Source organism: Myotis lucifugus, unplaced genomic scaffold, assembly GCF_000147115.1.
Source record: "Myotis lucifugus unplaced genomic scaffold, Myoluc2.0 scaffold_360, whole genome shotgun sequence".
Classification (NCBI taxonomy): domain Eukaryota; kingdom Metazoa; phylum Chordata; class Mammalia; order Chiroptera; family Vespertilionidae; genus Myotis; species Myotis lucifugus.
In genome coordinates, this window is record NW_005871408.1 from 32,537 (window position 1) to 39,799 (window position 7,263).

Genomic DNA, 7,263 nt, shown 5'->3' on the forward strand with positions numbered 1-7,263 from the left:
GGGCGGGAAGGGGGCTGGCGCGACGCTCGGGGATCGGCTGCAGGGTGAATTCTCACGGAGGGGGTCGCCTGGGACCCCATTTGCACGCTTGAAGGGGTCGCCACCTTGGCTTCCGCTCCTCAGCCTGGCGGTGGCCACTGCGTGGCGAGTGCAGACAGCGCGGGGTGGCCGGGCCGGTGCGGAGTGACAGCGCCGGGGGGAGGTGCGGGCGGCGCGCCCCGGGCCCCAGGGAGCCGCTGGAGACCTGCTGGAGGGGACGACGCGGCTCGCGGCACCCGGGCCGGGAGGCAGAGGCACTTTCCAAAACCTGGGGCTCAGACACCTCCCTCCCCGCCGCTGCTGGTGGGAGAAGGGCCAGAGGGGCTTTTACGAGTTCACGGAGGGGCCACGGGTAGGAGATGGTGTGTGTTGACTTTATCACCCACAGAGTCGGGCGGGTTCTGGTGCCTGCCACCCATTAAAGAGGAGGGCCGCTAGCCCAGTGCTGAGAGGGCTGAGGGAGCCCTGAGGAGGCCCGGCCCATTCAAACTCCTTTAGACCTAGTGCCAAGGCTGGGCCCACGGGACCTCTGGGGTGACATGTGCTGTGTCTCCGGGGATTTAAGTTTATGTTTATAATGACAGTGTGGGGATGGTCAGTAAGTCCCAAGTTTTTAGGTCTCAGTTTCTGTCATCTAAGAAGAACCCTATGGGATGTTGCCTGTGGAAGACACCCAGAGACCTCTATTTTCCTAGACTCGGGAGAGAAAAGCATTATTTCCCCCCTTTTATCCTTCCTTCCTCCCTGGGGAGGGGAAATACATAAAGACCCACGTGGGTGGCTCTAAATATTTAATAATTGGATAACTGAGGTCTTGAACTACTACAATAGTATCTTTTCAGCATTCTGTGTGTGTTCAATTTCTTCTTCTTCTCTTTTTGGCTCCCCTAGTTCAACATGCAATTAATTGCCTCCACAAAGAGAGACAATGCCTGTTGGTGTCATCCTTTGTCACTGTCACATCATTTCTGGGTGGCACCTCGGGATAAATTGTTGCCTCAGGTGCATTGTGTACCCACGCTGTAAAACATGGGCTTTCTAGTGTGAGTGTGTGTGTTCCAGCTGTCACCCAGCGGCCTTCTGCAAGGCTGTAGGACACCTTTGAGTCCAAGATCTTTTTATATTAAATGTTGAATCCAGGTGGACACCAATAGGCCCATTCTCAACTTAGGTATTAACCTTCATTTCAGACTCACTAAGAAGTGTATATAATTTCTGCTTACAATCTAGTCATAATCTAACAAGCTATTTGAATAGTAGCACCATTTGAAGCTATTCTGTGAAAGAAAATAAAAGCCTTTTTAACCAATTGTCTTCAACTTTTCAACTTTCTACAAATAGAAAAACTGACAAGCCAAATCAATGTGGATTAAAATACGTCTCCCCTGGTTTATCCTTCTTCCTCTCTCTCTCTCTCTCTCTCTCTCTCTCTCTCTCTCTCTCTCTCTCACACACACACACACACACACACACACCTTTTATTTTCTCCTGCCTCTGCCACAGTATATAAAGCCCTATTGAGACATGTAGGCGTGATGTGTAAACCGGATTAGCAGTATGAAAGAAAGACACACAATAAGCTGGAATTGTTTTACTTCCCTTTCATTTCTCATGCCTATATCTCTAATAAATTTGTTGCTCCAGCAGTGGGTCAAAGGGATCATGTTGCTCAGCTTCTTTTTCATGCAAGACCCAATGGCAGAGATCACTGAAATGAATAGTGTGCCTTCTGCCAAATGCAAATCTTGATATAGATATATTAGATGGGGAGATAGAGATGAGGCAAGAGAGAGATGGAGAAAGAATTGTTCAAAGTGGGGCTGTTTCCAGAATACATCTCTATCCGTTAGAGTAAAGTAATGTGGCTAAGAAGATATTTAGACAAGGGAGGGAGCAACATAAGGCTCCATGCTATGTTTTCTTTCAAGTTCACTGTAGGCGCTGAACATTTTCTTTGCACTTGGTGACTGACATTCCCAACAAGAGAATACCAGTAGCTCTGGCAATGCATAAAGTCTAATTCCGCTTCTCAAGCTAGTGTTTGAACCTGGAGTCATAAATGTGGAGATTTCTAGGGCCTTCTCAGGACATCTCCCCTCTGCCACCGCCCCCAACCCTCAGCTCAAAAAATGCCAGTGCTCCTGGATTTGTGCTGCAGACCCCTCATTTACTCCTTTGTGGAACTGGGAGCAGCTTCCCATTAAAGGAGATCAGGGGTAATTAGCAGCATTATTTTGACAAGTTGGCTAGAGCTATTCCCTTTCCTCCAGTTCTGAGGAGGAGAGAGTAGGAGAGGAAACAGAAGGTGGGAGGGGACAGGGGAGGGTAGTCATACTTAGGGGTTTTATATTTTGTGGCTGCTGAATCTACCCCATCTGCCCCCAAACCTTTTAGACTCATTTCCTACCATCACCTTTTTAGCAAATACAAAAGCTGCCAATGAGAAGATAATAAGGCATTCTTAGGGAGCCAAGAAAATGTGGTGGTTGGTGGCATACTGACTTGAATTGAGTCAAGACTCAGCTCTTAATCAAGGTACCTGCTTTGAACTGCTCAGGCTCTGACCCATCCTGCAGTCTCCATCCATAAACAGAACATTACATCAAACCCCAAATCCCTCCCCCCATCTCACCCTCTCAACACGAATACTATGGGACTTGGTATAATGTTAGCAATCATTGGCATTTGTGCAAAAGAGTATTAAAATTGGTAGACAAAATTATAACATCGCCCAAGGATCAAATTACTAGAACGCATTTATCTCTATTCATTTGTACTCTGCAAAAATGAGTTAAGTTACATTAGATTTCAAAGACCCATTGGGTTGGATGTGAGCAACCAGTGCAAAATTAAATCTCACTCTGGTTCCTCATTACCCCACTGAGCCCAGCTCCCACAATGGCTTCCCATTGGAATGCCCAAACCCAAGGGGCAGATGCTTTAGTTCAGTGTCATCTTTCAGATAATCAGAGGTCATTTTTGAGATGTGTGTGTGGCGTGGCCATGGGTGTTTGGAGTCTGGGAGCAGAGAAAGAGGATACGAGTGAATATGTTAAGAGTTGAAGGAATCTGTTTTGAAAACTACAGACTCCAATGAAGACTTGGATGGAGATGGAGAGACCAAAATGACAGTTCATGCACTGAGATGAACTTTACTTGGAAAGGGGAGATAGAACACTAAACTGTGGCTCCAGAGAGAGCCAGCAGGTTGGACGGGTTGAAAAGGCCCAGAGCTGTCACTTATTTGGTAACTCAGGAGGGGAAAAGCCATTACAGGGACAGTCTTCCAGCAGACACCTTTGTAGGCCTGGCTCCTCCAGCTAGCCTCATTTCAGGTCCGGGGAATCCTTGTGGTTAGTTGAAGTTAACACACACGGTGTGGCGCAGCGGTCCCCTGCACAGGGCATGCATATTAAAGGCGACAATGCTTACAAATGTAAATAAGGGCAGATTGGTTAGGAACAACATTATCGCTGGGAATGTCGCACTCGCATGCATCAGCAATGAGGCAAATTGGGGGCAGCCACAGCCCTGACCACCCAAGTCGAGCAGGCTTTTACACTAGCTCCTCTTCCCTTTCTTAAAACGTTACAGAAACAAGGCCAATTAGATCCTCAAAGTAATTCATCTCTGTGTATGAAAAAAGCAGACCACAGGGGAAGAGGCGGTGGGGGTGGGGAGATTAAGATAGCGCTTGTGAGAGCCCAGGCTGGGGATTGCGCCCTGGAACCAATGGGCAGAATTTACAGGCCAGGACCATTGTCTGAGATGCTGAAAAGTTAACCTATCAAACAGCGGGTGAGCAGGCGCAGGGCGCTGAAAACCCTGGAGATCAATGTTCAAAACGTTTAGGAATTAAGTCAAACCGAGGGAAATGAGCCCGAGTGGAATTTGCCATTGAAATGGTGCCCGGGTAGCCGCAGCCAGGACGAGGATGTGCAGCTGCCTGCGGAGAGTAATGGGGAAGGAACCTTGATGGGTACATAGCCTATAATTTCATTTTAGAATCCACAATCCGAGCAGCCATACTGAAATTGCTGTAAATAAAAGGTTGGTAGGAAAAACTAATATTTTGGTCTAAAACGTTGTAAAGAAATTTGAAAAGACAAACATAGCAACCTGTCCATGGCTACATGCAGCATACCTCAAATATAAAAACTGACATGGAAAACTAGGGGAGCCACCCCCCAAGTCTTTAAAAAATGATTTTCAGCTACAAGCACAAAACGTCTGCAGAACCATTCAGTAAAAAAAAAAAAAAAGAAAAAAAAAGCCAGAGTAAATCACCTTTCCTGCTGTTTGCTATTTATCAAGCATAATAAAGAGAAGAATTTTGCTCAAAGATTAAACTTGCTATGGTCGAGCCCACTTCTCCTGCGATATTATTAAGTACGAAGTCTCATTTTCATTGGACAGTGCTCGTCTTCCCTTCTGGATTTCAGCAGCCCTTCCCAGAACAGCACACAAAATCACGTGCTCCCTCGGAGTTCTGACTTTTGAATTTCCGCGCTGCCCGGGTCCTGCGGTCCTCCCCCTGGTCTCGTGCATACCCCCAGACTTTTTTTTCCTCTTTGTCTTTATTCTACAGGTCACTCTACCCCGCCCGGCGTGCCGCACACGTATTGCTGGTTCGAGATTCAGGGGGCAGGATCTCCCAGCGAGAGCAGGAAGCAGAAAAAGCTAGAGGGAATGTAGTGAGGCTGGGTAGGGAGGCGAGAGATCAGGGGAGGAGGAGAAAGGGAGGAAAAAGGCAGGGAGACGGAAAGGAGGGAGGGGGACCTCTTAAGAGGAAGGAAGAGGGCGGGGAGGGCTAGCCGACAGGCCCCCCACGGGAGCCGCGTGGGCCCACCCGGTGGCCGGTTGGCAGCGCTGCAGTCCCTCTCCGGCCGCGGCCGCGGGGCGGGTGAATGGAAAGGGACCCCGGCGCTTAACCATTGGCTGGCCGCGGGGAAGCCAAGCGGGCATTGGGCAACGTAAGGGGGCCGGACCGCCTTCAGGAATGTACTACGGCGCGTCCGGCACGTCCGTCCGCGCCGGCGGGGCGCGCGCCTCGCCTGGGCTCCGGGGAGGCAGCTGGGGAAGGGGAGCCCGCCGGGTGCGAGCCAAGCGCACCGGCTTCCCTACCTGCTCCTTCCGGGCCGCGCGGGCGCGGGGAGTCCGGGAGCTCGGGCGCGTGCACTCGGAGACGCGCGCGCGCAACAGACCTCCCGGCGGCCGAGCGCGCGCCGGCCGGCCTCGGTCACGTGGCCGCGCGAGCTCCGCCCTCTCCCCCGCTCCTCCCCCTTTCTCTCCATCTGGGTTTCTTTCTTTCCTTTCTTTCTTCTTTTTTTTTTTTTCAATGAACACACACCGTGTGCATCTTAAAGCCACACGGCCCCATTTCACGGCTTCAGTCGGCTTCTTGTTGCCGCGGGTCCCTCTGCAGTTCAACACCGTTTCTAAAAAGGAAAAAAACAAATATTAAAATGAGGCAGAACCGAAGGTTTGGGGGTCTGGACCCTGTCTCAGGGAGGAACTTAACTTGCAAACGTAAGAAAAACAAATTCCACTGTCCAAAAATTATTTTTAAATTAAAAGGGGAGCTATGTAGACAGTTCAGTTTGACTCGGGCCCCAGGGGCCACCTCAAAGGGTCGCGTGTTTTCTTCCCCAGTGGGAAGCAAAGCCCCCGGAGCCTCGGTGACACTGGCCGCGGTATCCGACGAGCCCTCGCAATCAGCCCACAATTTGTTTCAAATGAATCCAACATCAAAGCCTTTATTGTCCCCTACGTCACGCTATTATTAAATATAACAGGATGCGTACCAGTTTTTGAAAAAAAGTTTAAAACATACTTTAAATAAATAAGGACATGCAGTTAATAATAAAAAAAATAAAAATAAAAGGGAGGGTGTCTAAATCCAAAATAGGAAAACTTCTTCCTCGAGGAAACAATTCCGTTTCTCTGGGTTGTTAAAAGGATTCTGTTTTCTTTATTTTTTAATATTTATCACATTAAAGATTCAAATAAAAACGCCTCTGCCTCCATGAGAATGCTTCGGTGTCTGATACCCGGCCTCCTTCAAACCCGGACTGTGCTGCTGTGGGTTTTTTTTTTTTTTTTTTTTTAGGAGGGGAGGGGGCGAGGGACTGGATTTTAAGAGAGGGTTTCTTTTTCCAAAGTCCTTACTTTCCTCTTTAACTTTCCATTTTGTTTATCTTAATGTTAGGCGTTGTTCCCCGCGAGAGTCTAAGTCTTCTCTTTAGTTATAAAAGAAAAGAGAGGAGGAAAAAAAAAAATCTGGCACATACTGGTGTACTATCCACCACCCTGTCATTATTGGTGCAGGCCTGGGAATTCAAGCCGGACCTCCCAGTATTTGCTGCAGCTTGAGGCCAAGGTGCCTCTGAAAGGGTTTTCTTTGAGGAATTTCAGAAATTGTTTAAGCGCTTAAAAAAATATTACATTTCCCCCCGTGTCTATCGCGAGGCAAATGTTCGTGGGTGTTTGTGTGTGTGAGTGTGTGTGCGCGCGCTCAAAAGGCCTCTACAAAAAGAAGATACTGTTGAAAAGAAAAGGAATAAAAAAGAAAGAGTGGGGGGGGGCATTCCTTAATGGAAGTATTGCATGCGAGAACGTTGGCGCTCTCGGAGGCTCCCCCCGAAGCCGGGATGCACACACTGGGGTTGCCTACCTGGGTGGTCTCTCTACTTTGGTGAGCTGTTGCTAAGCAGCTAATAATAGTCATGTTTGCTGAGTAATTTCTGCCCTCCGTGAGCCAATCGCGTCGCAGAAACCCAAGCCATCTGACAGCCCCAGGGGCGGGAGCTCCAGCCTTTTTCTCTTTCGCTCGCTCTCTCCCCCTCCACCCCCTCCCCTCCTCCTCTTTCTCCAAATGGAGAGAGTTCTTTTTTTTCTTCTTCCATCTCATCTATTGAATCAAGGAGCTGCTGCGGCCGCTGCCCGCTGCACACACACAGAGCGGAGTCCCCAGGTCCCGGGAGCGAGAGAGGCGCGCTGCACGGGGGCAGAATGGTCCAGTGGGTCGGCGAGGAGCACAAGAAAGCAGAGTCCGGGATCGAGCAGCCACAGCGAACCCAGCAGCCAGAGCCCGAGCAGCCCGAGCAGCAGCTTTCAGGAGCCGCCACCGCCAGCAGCAGCAGCCGTGGGAGCAGCGGCGGCGGCGGGCTGCCCCCTGCCCCGGGCAGCGCTGAGACCCTCTGGGGCACCCACAGGACCCCTGCG

General features: G+C 49.8%; 2 long non-coding RNA genes across 2 annotated transcripts in view; both read right to left on the reverse strand.

The window, feature by feature from the left end:
* Window positions 1-5,339, reverse strand: part of LOC102425184 — a 17,044-nt gene extending 11,705 nt beyond the window's left edge. Inside the window, exon 1 of the long non-coding RNA XR_002832294.1 lies at window positions 5,164-5,339. This is a non-coding gene — a long non-coding RNA (uncharacterized LOC102425184). The remainder of the gene's footprint in view (window positions 1-5,163) is intronic.
* LOC111828423 lies at window positions 5,340-7,006 on the reverse strand. Its single transcript, XR_002832293.1, has 3 exons — window positions 6,713-7,006; window positions 6,208-6,278; window positions 5,340-5,477 (listed from the first exon to the last, which is right to left on the reverse strand). It is a non-coding gene; the product is annotated as an uncharacterized LOC111828423 (long non-coding RNA).
* Window positions 7,007-7,263: the final 257 nt, after the last annotated feature.